This window comes from Equus przewalskii, chromosome 4, assembly GCF_037783145.1.
Source record: "Equus przewalskii isolate Varuska chromosome 4, EquPr2, whole genome shotgun sequence".
Classification (NCBI taxonomy): Eukaryota; Metazoa; Chordata; class Mammalia; order Perissodactyla; family Equidae; genus Equus; species Equus przewalskii.
Window position 1 is genome coordinate 107,785,890 of NC_091834.1, and position 18,104 is coordinate 107,803,993.

Below are 18,104 nucleotides of genomic sequence, written 5' to 3' on the forward strand. Positions count from 1 at the left end.
ATGTGCACAGAAGGGTGACATCACCGAGAGAGGAAATCTGCCACGAGTGTGTGTCCCCCGCTCGCTCTCCAACTTCAACACCAGAAGCAAACCCCAGGTTCTGTGTCATAGCTGTGATGAATGCCAAACCACGCAGCGATTCCCAAAACAAGGCGTCAAGAACCCAAAAACAGCCCCAAAGGGCTGAAAGTCCCAGGAAAAAGGGGAAGTACAAGGTGCGTGAGACACCTTTGGAGAGACTCACCTCCTCCACATTTGGGAGCACCTGGCACCTCCCCCTGCATACCCCGCTCCTGCTGAAACAGCTGCTCTTCTAGGACTCCAGAAGGCCTCCTGCTGTAAGATCTCTGATTTAAGCCGAGCCTTGGACTCCCAAAAGTTAGACTTCTGCCATTTTTTCCCTTCCCTGCATAATTCTCAAACCCAGCAAGAGTTAGAGAGACTCACTGCCTGAGTCACAGGCCAGAGACACCGCCCAAAAATTAGAGGCAGGGGTCAGGACTCAAGCTGGGCCCTGCAGAAAACACCACAGCAAGCTAATTCTATTAACAGACGCTGCTGGGAGCCCCCGTCCAGGCATCTTGGAAGGGGACCTGGCACTCACCAGTGCCTTCCCACCAACATAACCAGGCAGCAGCAGGACTCCTCCCCACCGGGCTCCCCCCAGACCTGCCCTTGGAGCACATGGTGGGGCGGTGGAGGCCCAATGGTGAGGGCCAGTGCCTGGATTGAGACCCGCTCTGTAGCCCAGACAGCGCATCCCATACCAGACCCCCACCTTCCTTCCCAGAGAAATAGCTTGTCATGTCCCAGCTTAAAATGAGGGTCAAAATAGGATTCTGCCCAGGAAGGTTGGGGGCCAAAACGCCACACAATTTGAGCTTCTTACATCATATTGACAACTTGCTACTGGATCTCCCGTAAGTAAACTAGGGAAAGAGGTGGAATGAAATCAAGACGCTGGTCTTGGAATCTTGGAACCTCAATTCTGCCACTTGTGAACCAAGCTCAATCTCTCTATGCCTCAGTTCCTCACAAGCACCATACCATTTCTAGCAGGCTGTATTTCATCACCTTCAAGGGAAGAGAGGCCTTTTAAGGCATTTCAACCACAAAGAACAAGAAACAGTGAATAAAAGTATAGCCATGAAACAAAAGCAACCACACACACATGCAAAACAGACCAAAACTAAGCGCCCTTTAAAATGCACAAACAGGATGGTGTCACCTAGCAGTCACGCTGTAAATTGTGAACTGACAAGTGCCCATGATAGCAATGGGGAGCAGGAAGTCAGAGAGAGGTCACTCAGAGAGTGAAAACCGAGACCTGGAAACACAAAAGAAAAAAGAAAATGAGACCCATCTGAGTTTGAGGTCAGGGGATTCAAATACCTTAAGGATTCTTTAGTGTGGACATTTCTGTACATTCACATGGTCCTCCAGGAAAGTGGTCAAACTCAACATATCTATTCGTGAATCTTCAACCACACTAGCAAAATATCAGTGTCATGCATAACCCAAAATTCACATTCCACTCAAAGTGTTCCCTCAACATATCAATCACATTGGAACAAATCCGTAATTTCAAAACAAGTGCAATAGCAAAACTGACCATGCCCAATAAGTGCTAGATATTGTCATCCTATCAGAAAGAGAGGTCCCCATCACTAGGTTGTGTTTACACCAAACAGCCATCCGAGGGTGGACATGGTGCTGAGGACTGGCTGCCCATCTACTAAAGAGCCAGTTGACTCTACCAACCGCACTATTCAGCACCCAGTGAAAAGTCGGGGGCTGGCGGTGTCCACCAGTCTATCATTAGTGCTGGCGCAACGACTACCATCACTTCTACTGTTGGCAGAGGTTAATAAACACATTTGTTGGAACAAGAACAAAGAGAACATACATAACTTGTATTTGTTTCATTTTTTGTTGTTGCTGCTGCTGTCAAAGTTACCTCTCTCCTCTTATTTCAGGATTTATTTTTCAACATCATAACACGCAGATGGTTTGAAAAGTCTAAGTCTTGTTAAGAAAATAAGCAAACCTCTAACCCTCTTACTCCCCACCCCTTTAAAACTCCCCAGAGGCAAGCAGTTTCAACTCATCTAATTGACTCTCTTGGTTTTTATCTCCATATCTCTGAATGACACACTTGCATTGCTACTTCTCAATTTTTCAGATTTAGGCATTATCTATTGGACTTCCTACTAGGGAAGATGGGGACCTACCGCCTCATCACACATCACTGCATCCAACACTCACACTCTCTCTCTCTCACACACACTCACTCACTCTCTATTGCCCCAGTTTAGTTATAATTTTCATCAGGTTGGTATTATACACCTACAATATTATGACTTTGTAAATGCTATTCCCAGTGAGGGCATATAGTATATTGTGATTAGTATTCCTTTCTTATACTCCTTTTTGTTTCCCCAGAGTTATAAACGTCTTACTTGTTTGCCTATTTTCCGTAGTCTCTGTTTATTTCACATTGTCTTCTGTGTGTTTCTCTGGGCTCCTGTATTTCATTATACGCTTTCTACACATGTCTGGTCATTCTGGGATTCCTGCTCATATTTAATAATGAGGCAACAAGAAGCTGGTTGGGAGCCATGGGCACTTGGGGAATTATTGACAGTGATGTCAATATAGGCAATCCCACTCAGCTGTTTCACTGGACAAACTTTTGTCATTGTTTCTGTTCCCCCAGAAGCAGACTCTGAAATAAGAAATACCCATATTGGGGAAGGCAGACAGGAAGGTAAGTTTTTCAATAACAGGTGGACTGTCAAGCCAGCTATCACTGGGTGCCTGGAGTTTAACCCCATGGAACTCCGGACACTAAAATTACCACACACCTCAGAATCATCCCTCCCAAGGCATGGAGTGGCTGGAGTATTTATACACCCCCTCCTTTGCCATTGGTCAGGGCTCCTGTGGTGAGAGAATAGGGGAGCCAAGCTCATTAGTCCTCTGGCACTTTCAGTCTCATCAGGGAGCAAAGCCAAAGGATTGTACAGTAGGATACGCCCTGAAAGGGCCGGGGCCAGGGCATCAGCATCTGCCAGACTACTAAGAATCTCAAACTACCTGTAATATTAAAAATCTGCCCTGACTATAACACACCTACTTAAAATAAAACTACACATGCACTGCACCTGTACTGCCTTGCATGTCAGGAGGCTAAGTAGAGAAAGTAATACCCTATTCAGGTAGATGCTTTTATGTAAATAATCCAAGAAACAAAGGGCCAGACAGGAAAAACTTCTAAAAGTGTATCCACTGCTCTTTCTCATAGCCTGAAACATAATCTTTAGACATACTAACACAACCAAACTTAATAGACTGCACAAATTTCGTGAATTTTGCCTAAAGAAAAGGTATAGCTGATCGATATTTCTCTTGAAGCCATTATCTTGATCACCTTTGGACTGACCTGATCACCTTTTTTTTTTAAAGATTGGCACCTGAGCTAACAACTGTTGCCAATCTTCTTTTTTTTTTTCTGCTTTATCTCCCCAAATCTCCCCCGTACATAGTTGTATATCCTAGCTGCAGGTCCTTCTAGTTGATCACATTTTTAACAGGAGCATAAACCCATGCACTACTTTACATGGATAGAGCAGGCATTTGTAAACAACATTCATGCTTCCCTATTATCTCCACACTTGGGGTTGGTAGATTTTCAGTTTTGTTTTTATTTTGTTGTATTGCTGTATGTTTTCCAGGAAAACAGCTCCTCAAAAATCTGACAGAAAAATCTCTTTATATCACTGCAAGAAAGTAACAGCCACAAAAATCAATGAGATCACTTCATGATCGCTCAAGTCAATTTCTCTGAGACTCACAGCCATCTTGGCATCATAATGTTGCGTGGGCCAAGTCAACACAAACCTAAGAAAAACAACAACTGCATTAACCTCTGGTCTCTGGTTTCAACTAAGACCAAAACGAAGAATGATTGGAAGTTCTCATCCTTGCAAGGCCAGTCTCCCACCGTGGGCAGCACCTTGTGAGCCACTGGACTTGGTGCCCACCCCTGCAGCTGCAAATACAGACGCGATGCCTCTGCTCATTGCCCCTGAAGCCTCTTACACCAAGTCAGGCTTTGAGCTCCACAGAGCTTCCTCCACACCACAAAGTGCCCTGTCCACAAAGACACTGCCTGTCCCGCACCTGCCATGCTGGTCACGGCAGGTCTCTTGGCAGTCCTTGCTCTGAGTGAGCTTCTCAAATACCAACCAATAATACCCAACCCCCACTCTCCCACAGATCCTGTGAAAAATACCCTGGATCTAGCATATTCTCCCTTTGTGAGTAAAAGCTGAGCAGGCAGTAAACCTGGATTCCCTCCAGGGAAATTGCACTTGGGTCCTGCTCTAGCCTCTGCTGGCCGGAAGGCCCATCATTATGAGGGCTGGCCTTACATATGCTGCAAGATAGAGAATAGAAAGCAGGAAACCTTCTGAGGGAGGGTGGAGGACAGTCAGGGGCTGGGATGGGTGTTGCAGGTGGCAGCGATGATCCCAAGTGGCCTAGAGGTTCTTAGAACTCATGAGGTTCTGACAGATGTACAGAAACATGGATCAAAGACAGGCAGAGTCAGGCTCCATCCCTGTGAGATTTGGAAAGGCGTGAGATGAGAGATTTCATTCCTCATTTGTTGTTCTCACTCTGCTGCTTCCCATTCTTCCAGCAGCGAAAAGTCTTTAAAAACCTCCTTAGAGGAGAAAATAACCTGGAAGCTCATTTCCTGTTCTGCTACCACAACAGAAGGAGCTGGACCCTGACGGGATGTGGGAGTGAAGGCAGTACCTGGAGGAGACTCACACAGAGGTCGGTCAGGGCCAAGGGACGTCCTGGCTATGCAGGACGTTCCAGGTCCCTGGTACCCCATGTCACAATTATGATTGCATTCTACTAAAGAGCCCCTATTGTCATGAAGGCAGGGGAAATACTAGTTCAATAACCATAATAAATTCTTGTGGAAAAATTTATATTTAGTAAAATACCTTAATATATTTTAGTGTTGAAAACTATCTCTAAAACATGGCTTCAAAGGATTGGGAGACAGATAATGAGAAGATAAAGCAGCTGTACTTATGGAATGGATGGGGATTCTGACATGCGGGAGTGAAGAGAGCCGGGGACAACAACTGGAAGGTCGCACACAACCCAGAACACTGCAGACGCCCCAGCACATGATGGACCTGGGATGTTTGCATTGGTCCCTGCTTTCAGTAAAATCAGAGATATTTGGGATAGAAGGATCCGGTCGGTGTCCAGCAGGGCATGGGAAAGGCACATCACTCAGGGAGAAGAGAGAAGAAATGGAGAATTCGGCACAGTCAGCACTCACTCCAAAAAACGGCTGGGAGAACTGAGGACCTGGGAAGAATTCCAGAGTCCCACGTGCAGAGAGCACTCAGGATAACCATACTTATATCTCACAGGCCCTGGGCATTGAGGGTTGACTCAGGTTTCTGTGCTAGGGAGGCACATACCTCAGCGCCAGCCTAAATAGGCCAACCTGGGGACGCAGCCTCCATGCATGTGTGTTCAGGCAGGAAGGTGAGTCCCACAGCTCAGACAAGATGCCTCAGAATGCTAACTGGACTCCCAGAAGTGGGGGTGCTCATGCCGTTGTGTCTATGCTAACATACCCCCCACTCTCCATTCTGGTAAGTCTGCAACCACACAAATTTAAATTAGTAAGAATCTAAATGCCCCTCTGGAGAACAAACACCTCAGAGACAGAACTCAGTGTCACAGCACTACTGCAGTCCCAATATCTTACATGATAGGGGCTCAGTCCATATTTGTCGGATAAAATTAAACCCTTCCCCAAAATGAGGTAGAGGGTTCCATCATGAATCTCCTTCTGAGGCTAATGGCTTGTGGCCCTGGGCACATCAGTGCAATTCCCTTCTAGGAAAGGAAAGGCTTGGTTGGAGGATCAGGTGTCACCCCTGCAGCTCCAACACCCTGTGTGTGCTGACTCCCATGGCAAGGACTAAAGGTGTCCAGCAGCCCTGGTCTGAGGTTGCACTAGATGGAGGGACAGGCAGGTGGGGAGACTGTCTGTTCACAGCAAACAAGCACTTGACGAAGGAAAATCAATGGGTGGGGAAGCAGCAGGACAGAAAAAAAGCAGCTCCTTCCACGCATCTCTACGGCAAAGCAGATGGCAGCAGCAGAGCACGAATGAACAGGGAGCAATTAGAAGAGAGGGAACACTGAGTGACCCCACAAGGGACAGCTGCCACGTGTCCAGCAGGCTGGAGGCGGGATCTGATCTGCAGCAGACATAGGCCCCCCAGGAGCACGGCTGCATCTCAGGGCTGCAGTACTCGAGGGGCTGTCATTCCTGTCAGGAAGGTTCAGTGCAGAGAAACAAATGCATCTTTGACATCAGGAAAAAAGCAATAAATTCTCCCCGTGTTAAAACAGGTCAAGGTGGGCTCCTTGCTAACATGGGCACCTGTAAATCAGGTGTCGGGGCACAGCTGCGGCAATGGAGCCTGGGTCCCCTCCCCTCCTTTCAGGGCCAAGAGAGGCAGAGGTGAAAGAGGAGAATTGTCCTTATTTCCCACCACACCGCTTCCCTCCCCACACCAGGCGCTGGAACCAGGGACCAGCACTCCCCTGGGCAGCAGACCAGCCTCACATCTGCTCTCGGGGGCACTGCCTCCTTTAGGAAGCGCCCAGGCTCCTTCGTGCTCTGCTGAGTGATTTGCCATTTCTAGAATCCACAGCCACCTGTGCACTCCACCCACAGCATGTCATCCTCTGTCCAAGCCCCACTCCACCTCCTCCAGGAGAGGGTGTTGTGTCTACCCAGCATCTACAGTGTCCATATAAAGTGACCACCCAAAACGTTTGTGGGGGAGATCTGACAAATAAGACATAGGTGAGGTGGTGATGCATGCTCGTGGATCAACAGCTGAGCAAAGCAATGGTGGAGATTCTGTATGCCATGGCAGATGCTTGAGTTACCAATGGGTACCCCTCAGAACTAAATACTGCAGATAATCATGCAGAGCTTCAATGCTTTGGCAGCAGAACCTCCTCATGGTAAGAAATTGGAGTCATAGGGTCAGACCACCACTCAGTGAGGCTGTCCCCATGACAGACACTAGAGCCTAACCTGCTGGATGGTCCCTCCCAGGACACACAAAACTAGAGGTTTGGGATGGGACAGATTAAGTTTGCAGCCCAGACAGAAGCCCAGGAAGCTTCAGGGTACAGAGGCTGTAAAGAGACAAGAGATCCAGAGGCCCCTCAGTAGCCTTCCCTCCACCTCCCATATTGGTGTGTCCACAGGTTGCCTCCATCTCTGAACCTCCTGGTAACCACCCACCCGGATCTCAAGGCCCACTTGCAGGGCCCTCCACTGGCTCGGAAATCGGCCTTGGGGGCTCCCTTGGCCTCCATGTGTGAGGACAGTGCTCCAGAGGGAGGCTGTGGACGGAAGCCCAGCTCAGGCTGCTCACACTGCTCATCCCACATCCCCACACTGGGCCCCTCCCTGGGCTTGACATAGAGCCCTAGCCTTCCTGTTGCACCTGCATGGGTCCAGCCCTGAGATGGGCTTGGGAGGCGGTGACCCCTTCAACACCAGGAACAGATTTGCAAGGCCATACATATTCTGCCCACTATAAGTGGACTTTTGAGGATGGTAGAAATGGCCACATGTGATCCGCCAGCTGCAGGTGGACTTCTGAGGATGGTGGAAATGAGCGTGGGAAGTGCAGGACACTCAAGACAGTGCCAGGGGTCACAGGTCCTGGTGAAGGGACGCACACTGTGGGCCAAGTGACCCCAGGCATGTCATGCAGCTTCCCGAGGCCCGACCTGTACCAGGCTGAGTACCTGAGGCCCATCTTCCCCTGATATCCTTTATTACTTGGCTTTCAAACACTGATGATCTGCTGAAGGACCCAGGTGTCCAGAGAAACCCTGGGTAGCTGAGGGCGAGTTCTCGACTGCCTGTGCAGCTATCCCAAACCACCACGGACGCTAAGAGCTGGGGATTCTGCTCCAGCTCTCCCACTGCTAGTTTTCCATTCAGTGGTTCGCTCTTCCTTTGTTTGTTCAGCACAGAGTGTTAACTGCTATGATGTGTCAGGCTATGAGCAAGGCTCTGAAAAGGTGAGTAGCCTCTCATCAAGAATTATTCGCAGAGTTTCAGCATTGTCCATTTCCTGCCTGGAGAAAAGATTGGGGATTACTGTCTAAATGACTGGGCCACCATCTGATTTTTTTCAAAATTACACATATTAATGGCACACAACTAATTATGTCAGGACACTTCCCAATTCTAGTTACAAACACACACACATAAACGGTCTAAACATCAAGCATTTTCTGGCTTATGCAGCTAAAAAGTCCAAAGGGAGCATGGGCTTGGGGGACCCCCACCCGCTCTGCCCCAGGGCTGCCTGCTTCCTAGGCTGCTCCTGACCTGCCACAGGAGGGCTCCACGCATGTGTGTGTATGTATCTGCAAGCTCATACCCTTTGCCTCAGAGATAACTGGAATTGGGGCCACAAGCAGGCCTCATGCTATCACTGAAGATCTGGTATTAACTCCACTAACCAACGAGGAGGCAAGGCACGCTGGCTCTCCACTTTAAGGCTTCTCACCACCTCCAATAAATCGTCACAAGCTCTTAGTACAAGGCTTCACCCTCTTGGAAGAGGGACAGGTGTGCAGGGTGTGATAATAAGGGTGCACTCCTTATCAGGCAATTCCAGTTGGATCGCTGCAGTCATTAGGACTAATTAGACCATCTTACTGGCACTATCCCTTCCTCTCTCTGTCCATACATTGTTGCCTATGAATGACAAGCCACTCAAGACTATTTAAGACCATTTTAGCCACGATTCTTGTATCAGATTAAGCAGAACAAATCAATTCCTCCCTAATGGCTTTGCTGCCTTAGCAATTCATCAAAATCTGTTCTCAAAATCTCAGTACCTTATAATGGCATCATTGATTTTTGTTGTTTGTTTCTCCTTATTTTATTGTGGTAAAATACACATAACATAAAATTTACCACCTTAACCACTTTTAAGTGTACAGTTCAGTGGTATTAAATGCATTCACATGGTTGTGCAACCATCACCACCATCCATCCCCATAACCCTTTTCATCTAAAACTGAAACTCTATACCTATTAAACAATAACTCCCCATTCTCTCCTCAACCCAGCCCCTGGCAACCACATTCTATTTTCTGTCTCTATGATTTTGAATACTGCAAGTACCTGACATAAGTGAAATCATACAGTATGTCTTTTTGTGACTGGCTTATTTCACTGAGCATGATGTCCTCAAGGTTCATCCGTGTAGTAGCATGTGTCAGAATTTCATTACTTTTTAAGGCTGACTAATATTCCATTGTATGAATATCCCACATTTTGCTTATCCATTCATCGACACCTGGGTTGCTTCCACATCTTAGCTGTTGTGAAAAATGCTGCTGTGAACATGGGTATACACATATCTCTTCAAGGCCCTGCTTTCAGTTCTTTTAGGGATATACCCAGAAGTAGTATCGCTGGGTCATAGGATAATTTCATTTTTAATTTTTTGAGGAAACTTTATACTGTTTTCCACAGTGGATGTTTCATTTTACATTCCCACCAACAGCGCACAAGGGGTCCAATTTCTCCACATCCTCATCAACACTTGCTGTTTTCTGGTTTTTTGATAGTAGCCATCTAATGGGCGTGAGGGGGCATCTCACTGTAGTTTGGATTTGCATTTCCCTAATGATTAGTGATGTTGAGTATCTTTAGCCATAATATATCTTCTTTGGAAAAATGTCTATTCAAGTCCTTTCCCCAGTTTTTAATCCGGTTGTTTATTCTTTGTTGAGTTTAAGGAGATCTTTATATATTCCGGATATTAATCCCTTATCAGATGTATGATTTGCAAATATTTTCTCTCATTCTGTGGGTTGTCTTTTTACTCTGTGGATAGTGTCTTTTGATGCATAATGTTTAATTTTCATAAAGTCCAATTTGTCTATTTTTTCTTTTGTTGCCTGTGCCTTTGATCCAAGAAATCAATGCCAAATCCAATGTTGTGAAGCTTTTGTCGGACGTTGTCTTCCAAGAATTTTACTGTCTGAGGTCTTACATTTAGGTCCTTGATCCATTTGGAATTAATTTTTGTATACACTTTTAGGTAAGGACCCACCTTCATTCTTTGGCTTGTGGATATTCAGTTTTCCCAGCACTACTTGTTGAAAAGACTGTCCTTCCCCCATTGAACAGTCTTGGCAGCCTTGTGAAAATCATCTGACCATATATGCAAGGGTTTATTTCTGGGCTCACTATTCTGCTCCATGGGTCTATATGTCTGTCTTTATGCCACTACTACAACTGCAGTAGGTTTTGAATCAGGAAGTGGGAGTCCTCCAATTTTGTTCCCCCTTCTCAGGATTATTTTGGCTATTCAGAGTTCCTTGAGATTCCACATGAATTTTAGGATGGATTTTTCTATTTCTCCAAAAAACATCACTGGGATTTTGATAGGAATTACATTGAATCTATAGATCACTTTGGGTAATATTGAAATTTTAATAATATTAAGTCTCCAATTCATGAACACAAGATGTGTTTCCATTTATTTATGTCTTCTTTAATTTCTTTCAGTAATGTTTTGTATTTTTTATTGTACACGTGTTTGACCTCCGTGGTGAAAGTTAATTCCTAAGTATTTTACTTTTTTGATGCTATTATAAATGGAACTGTTTTTATAATTTCCTTTTCAGATTGCTCATTGATTGTGTGTAGAAATGCAACTGACTTTTCTGTGTCTTTGTATCCTGCTACATTGCTGAATTCATTTACTAGATCTAAAACAGCTTTTTTGTGGTGTTTTCAGAGCTTTCCACATATGTGATCACATCATCTGCAAAAAGAAATAATTTTACTTCTTCCTTTCCAATTTGGATAGCTTTTCTTTTTCTTGCCTAATTGCTCTGGCTAGAACTTCCAGTACCATGGTGAACAGAAGTGGTGAGAGCAGGCATCCTTGTCTTGTTCCTGATCTTAGAGGAAAAGCCTTCAGTCTTTCACCATCAAGGATGATATCTGCTGTGGGGTTTTCACATACAGCTTTTATTATGTGGAGGCAGTTTCCTTCTATTCATATTTTGTTGTATGTTTTTATCATGAAAGGTTGTTGGAATTTTGTCAAATGCTTTTTCTGCATCAATTCAGATAATCATGTGGGTTTTTTAATCTTATTTATGCTGATGTGGTATATCACATTGATTGTTTTTGCTATGTCAAACCATCTTCTCATTCCAGGAACAACTCCCACTTGGTCATGGTGTATAATTCTTTTAATATACTGTAGAATTCGGTTTGCTAGTATTTTTTCAAGGATTTTTGCATCAGTGTTAATAAGGGATATTGGTCTGTAGTTTTCTTTTCTTGTCGTGTCTTTAGCTTTGGTATCAGGACTATACTGGCCTCATAGATTGAGTTTGGAAGTGTTCCCTCCTCTTCAAATTTTTGGAAAAGTTTGAGAAGGACTGGTACTAGTTTTTCTTTAAATGTTTGGTAGAATTCACCAGTGGAGCCATCGGGTCTAGGACTTTTCTTTATTGGGAAATTTTTGGCCACTGATTCAATCTCCCTGCTACTTATAGATCTATTCAGGTTTTCTATCTCTTCATGATTTAGTCTTGGTAGATTTGGTGTTTCTAGGAATTTGTCCATTTCATCTAGGTTATCCAATATTTTGGCATACAATTATTCATAGTACTTTCTTAGTATCATTCTTATTCTGTAGAATTAGTAGTAATGTCCCCACTTACATTTCTGATTTTAGTAATTTGAGTCTTCTTTTTTTCTTAGTCCATCTACCTAAAGGTTTGTCAATTTTGTTGATCTTTTCAAAGAACCAACTTTTGATTTCATTTGTTTTCTCTATTGTTTTTCTATTCTCTGTTTCATTTACCTCTGCTCTAATCTTTATTATTTCCTTCCTTCTCCAAATGTATTCAGCATGCATAGCACTGGTGCCAAGATGCCATCTGAATCAGAAAAATAATCACAGGTGGAAAGAGGGAACTTACCCCTTCCACCCCACATCTCTGTCGATCAAGCAGACATGTACAAATGGGGATGCTCTGTTATCCATAGCACTACATGCACCACAGGCCACTGGAGGGATAAAACACAGGACATGTCCAAACTCCATTTGTAAACGTTTGTGCAAGGGAAAATGCTCCTTTCCATCAAATGCAGTAAGCCACTCATATTTTGTCTTGAGGCTGCATGTTCTAGGCTAATTTCAGGATTTGTGATAGTTGAAGATAAGGGAGAACTGGGAGTCCTGAAAGAAATAAAGAATCAGGTAAACCTGAGGATTTTCTCAAGGCTGGGTGCTGAAGTTGATCATCCACAATTCTCCCCTCCAGGTCCCAGAATGGGGGCTTCAGTCCTTTGCAGTCAGATGTGAGGGGTATGCCAGGACTCAGGTGGCTGCTACCTCTTCCTGGTGTCATGTCACAACTTAGGACTTGAAATAAAAGCCAGACTTCCCATTCCTGTTTTCTCAAGGCCAGCATGACCTCATGTTCAATGTCAACAGATGCTGTGGGAGACTACAGGGCCAGCCCAGCCCTTCATCTGCAACTTCTCCTTCCTCCCAAAATGCAAGACTCTGTAGGGATCTCCTTAAAAATTTTCCCAGAGATTAGTTTCCACCAGACCAGGATGGATGTGGCCACCTTTGCCAAGACACTATTTCTGCTTCCAAGAGAAGTTCACAGGTTTTGCATGATCTTCTCACTCAAGAGAGACTGAATAGACTTTTTTTAAAAAAGAGGCTCTTGTGGGCAAAGACTAAATAACCATTTTTTTCTCTAATGCTCAAATGGAAAGTTGAACTTTTCTGGTTTCAGGGGCAAGGAGGCAGAGAACTAGTAGGTGAGAAAAGGTACAAGTCTGGGGTCAGAGACCCAAAGGCAGCTGGGGGAACTTGTGAACTCTGGAGAAGTAAGAAGGTAGAGTGACATCCCAAAATGACCAGAGGCTGAGTCCCAGCTCAGGAGAAAGGGCCCACACAAATTTGCTGGGCTGCCATAAGAAAGCACCACAGACTAGGCAGCTTAGAACAATAGAAATTTATTTCTCCCTATCCTGGAGGCTGGAAGTCCAAGATCAAGGTGTCAGCAGGACTGCTTTCTGGGGAGGCTCCTTTCCTCCCCAGACAGGAGGACAGCCATCTCTCCCGGGGTCCTCACATGGTCTTCCTTCTGTGTGTGTCTGTGCCCAAATTTCTCCTTTTTATAAGGACACTAGTCATATTGGATTAGCCCACCCTAATGACTCATCTTAATTGATTACATTTGCATCAGTTCTGTCTCCAAATAAGAACACATTTTGAGGTAATGGGGGTTAGGACTTCAACATATAAATTCTAGGGTAAGACACAATTCAGCCCATAACAGGACACGACCCAGAAAAGCTGAACCGCAGTCAAAGTTGCTTATTAAGCCCATTTGTTCCTCAGTTCTACTCCTGATTTCATGCTTCTCTGTCAAATATGTGGGACCATCAAGATATTCTGGTATTCTGTCCCCTACATGCTTCCCACATCCCAGAACATTCTACACAACCCATTCCTGAAGCAGCCAAGATGGGCACTCTGCCCTTTTCCAACAAGGCTGTCTGGAGACAGCTTGAGGTTTTGATAAAACTTCTCCTGTTACAAGATCATGATGCCTTCTCAATGTGCACATTGGAGGCAAAGCATGGACAAATGCACATTCAGCACATGACAGGGACAGACTTTCCCCAGCAAAGGCACAAACGGCACAATCTTCCTTGATAGGCTGTCTTAACAGGAAGCCATGTGAAGCAGCCTCTTAAGCTAAAGAAGCAAATTAATTATACAAAAACACATGTCAGGGGATTTCCTTTCTTGTGCAATTTTTTTTTTTAAATTCCAGAGTATGACCCAGAGCAGTACTTCTCTATCCTGGCTGGACATGAGAATAGAGGGTTTTTATAGCGATGTGCAGACAGATCAGACCAGGCCCCAGGCAGTGGGTACAGGCCGCCAGGCGATTCTCCTGGGCAGCAGGTTTGAGAACCAGGGCCCAACAGTAAGTTCACATGAGGCACAAACTCTTGAAACTGAGGATTTATTCACCATTGAACAACTCACTTAAACGGGCAATATGGATGGACTGAGAATCAAACTGGCTCAAGAGAGCCTTGCACCCCACTCAGAAAACTCCAACCAGAAAGTCCCATAGAATTGAGACTTCACTTGGCTTCCCTGGAATTCTGAAATTCCAATTCTAGGATGGTACACTTTGGAAAAATCAACAATAATTGACAGGGAGGAAATGTGTAATTGCTTTAGCCCTAAGGTTAATGTAAAAATTCAACTAATCAAGGTAATGAAATTTAAAATGCAGGTTAAAAGTCACAAAGTTCACTATGATTTAATTTTTATGAATACTCATGCACCTACCAAAGAAAATAAACACTGATAGGACATACATACAAATAGTACTAACACACTGGGGTGGCGAGTTCACAGTAACTTGTATCTTCCCCTTGTTGATTATTTGCATCCTCTGACCTTTCTATGATAAAAGGCATCACTGGCAATAAGAAAAATTAATTTTATAAAAATCACTTAATCAGAGTATACCATCTCTCCAAGAATTTTAAATGTCGATTTTATTGACTATAAATGTGACACTCTGATGCTGGGACAGGGAAAGTAGTAGATATTGAACAACACAAAAAAAGAAAAAAACAAGAGTTTTTACAAGGCAATTCATGATTAATTACGAAATGAGCATTAGAGACAAGGAATGCTGTGAGCTCAGAGGTGCAAACACCTCTGAGTGGGAGATATTTTAGCCCATTAGGATGATGACAGCCCAACAGCAGACCTGAGAACAGCACAATTCAAAATCTTCCGTTTCATGTGTGCAGCCCATGGAAAGGTGGGCCCTTCCAGCCTGCATCTTCAGGGACTCAGCCCACCTTTGCCAGTCAAAAAAAGTGGATATGGCTCTGAGGTATTTTATGAAGACGTCTCTGTGGCCACACAAGGACGGGGCTCCCAGGGGACTGGCCCAAGGCACTTGTTTGGCTGCATTCCTGAATCTAGGCTTCTACTAGAAGACATGTTAACAGCTCACTTCCAAGGAGGCCTGTCTCAGGAGGGCAGGCAGCACCTGAGGGTTGTTGCCCTGCATTTCTCTTCTCAAAACACAGCAGTATGACCCTCCACAGTGGGGACACACATGTCCCACATCTCCCTGGGATTCCTGGGTCCCTGCAGTGCAGATGCCAGGGGCTGGACATGGCCACAGAGGTTGCACTGGCTAAAGGACAACCTCTCCAAAACCTTTTCTTTGGTTGTAAACTGAGGCTTGGTCCAGAAGGACTGAGATCTTCCTAATCAAAACCTCTGAAAAACTTGCCTCTCCAGAAAAGACCTCTGGAGGAAATGCTTGCTTAGTATTATGCCTATCAGGGACACAAAATGAGCGTACAGGTTTTGGATCCTTCCTCCTAATTGGCAAGAAACAAACAACAAACTTCAAGAGTTTTCCTAATAAATAGTGTTTTACCTGCACAATTCTCCCTGCTACAAAATATGATTTACCCAGTTATGCGGTATCCAGTATTTCCTGAACATATTCAGAATGTACTTTTTTTTAACTTTTTTTTAACAAATTTGTGCCCTTTTCATGCTTAAAAAAGTGAAACTTGTCTGATTGTGGAGCCTCTCCTTAGAAAATCTCTCCAGTAGCAAATGGAAAGGCTGTGTATCAGGCCGTAAATGACAACACTCCTGAGATATCTGGCTGAAAATTGGCATTTATCTCATGAAGGAAGAGGCTGGTACACCTGGAGAACACCTGAGGGACCATTACCGTCCCTTCCACAGTGACCACCTCTTGACCTGACCTCCTGTGTGAATCCCGCTGGACCACCTGCTGCATGTGACGGAAGTTATTTGACTGAGCCTCAGCTCCTCTCCCAGCTCCTGCCCTGCCCATACACCTTTAAACGGTCACTTTCTCACCCAAGGTCCTGCTGAACAAGCAGCTGGCTGCTTCTTAACCTCAGTTTCCACGAATCACTTCCATACTCACAAAATGCACCTTATTTTTTGTTTCTCATCTGAGGTCTGTACTTCAGCTAGTTTTGGTCCTCCTCCCTGATAGAAACAGAGCCTGGACAATGAGACGTCAAAATCAGACAGACTGGTGACTGTAGCAACCATGGGGCTTCCTCAACCGTGGATGGGGCAACACAATAAATATGGAATGGACAAAGTATACACAGCACTCAGCCTTGCCTGGAGTTAATACTCGGCTCCTAGCCCTGGAAAGAAGACCAGATTGCATGTCCTCAGGCTGTAGGCAAGGGGCCCTGGAGGGAGAAATGATGGGAGAAAAAGCACTACCTCAGGGGAGGCTAGACTGTGGATAAGCCCTCCGGGTCCTGGGCCCAAAATTGAGACAAAAAGACCCTTGAGAGCCCAGACAGAGTGCTACCACAACCCCGATCTGGGAGCCCGTGCTCAGGATTCAATAAAACCATGATACTGAAACATCATAGTGCTAAGAGGAATGGGGCATGAATTAGCAACATATGTATTTGGAAATCTTCAAGAGAGTGAAAGCAAGAAGACATCTCCCACCATATTTCACAACTCAAGTCTTGGAGGGGCATGCATGCGTGTTCCCTAAAGCTCCTCCTGGTTTTAGAAATAAAAACAGGAAAGGAACAGGTCACTCAGACACGCAGTGACGAAGGCACCGACATGCGTGTGAGATTCTATTCATTAAGTTACAGTGACATCTGGTGGTCTTTCACTTCAGAAAAGAAAGAGTCTCCCTCCTGTAACTAAACACATGCATCATCAAAACACGTCTTTGGGATTGAAAGCAAATACTACCAAAGGCAGTATAAATGTTAATAAAATAATGAAGAAATTAATAAGAACATCTTTATGCATATTTTTAATTTTAATAAACTGAAAGAATAAAGCATGATTTTCCTCTTCATAGGCCTTCTTAAGGGGAAGATTACAGTAGCTCCCTCCACAGTTGAATTTTTCAAATAGAATTTAAAAAAGAAGCAGAAGAAGAAGAAGAAATCAGTCCCAGCGGGTATAAGCCAGGCGGCCTCTCTCCTCCCACAAAAACTGCAAATCCAAAGACATGTTGATCGCTCATTAGCATCTTTTTTTTTGTAATGAAATTAGGAGAAAGTAGATGTTCATTACTTGTTTCTGCAAAATGATACTTATTACTAAGCGTGTCAAAATTAAATAAAATGGATAACTTAGGCTCAAAAAAAGTCCAAATGATAAGAAAAGGTAATTGCATAATATAATTGGTGTTTCCTCTGTGTTTGCAGAAATACAGTTGAACATACAACCACTCCTTTGTAATTTGACTTTGGGGATCTGTAAGACATGGGGAAGAAGGGGGTTGGATCAAAACTTCAGATTCTAATCAAAGGTCAGATATATTTATTAAAAATACTGCTAACAAACACTGAATTTCCCCAGTAATATTTATACTTGTTTGCTTGTCTAGTCCTACAGATAACAAACACAGTTTGAAACTCTGTTACTGCAAATGTTATTTTAAAAGACACAAAGTTAATCCCCATGTTTGCCACTCATTTTAGTAATAACTTTACTGTCTTTAATTTTTTTTAAAAAAGCATCAAAAGGTAATAATCCTTACCTCCCTCACCAGGCACAATCTAATTTAATTTCACAGGACCCTAGAAGTTATATATTCTTATCCATGATTCCCATCTTACAAATGAACAAGTGGCATCTACAGGAGTGGATGAGCATCTGAGGTTTACTTTCTGGACCAGGGGAAATTTTCAGTTCCCGGGCATGCTGCCATGGCTCCAGACCTGGCCCAGGCTGTTCCTCTTCCTCAGAAACTCTCCCTCCCACTCATACCTCATCTTCGGTAATATCCACTCTCTGCATTAATGTACACTTCTCCCCTCCCAGAGCTAACATATACTCCTTCTAAAGGCTGGGTAGAGCTTGCTTCCCCCAAGGAGT

General features: G+C 44.4%; 1 protein-coding gene across 8 annotated transcripts in view; it reads right to left on the reverse strand.

The window, feature by feature from the left end:
* Positions 1 to 18,104, reverse strand: part of PTPRN2 (protein tyrosine phosphatase receptor type N2) — a 924,814-nt gene that overhangs the window by 742,064 nt on the left and 164,646 nt on the right. The window lies entirely within an intron of this gene.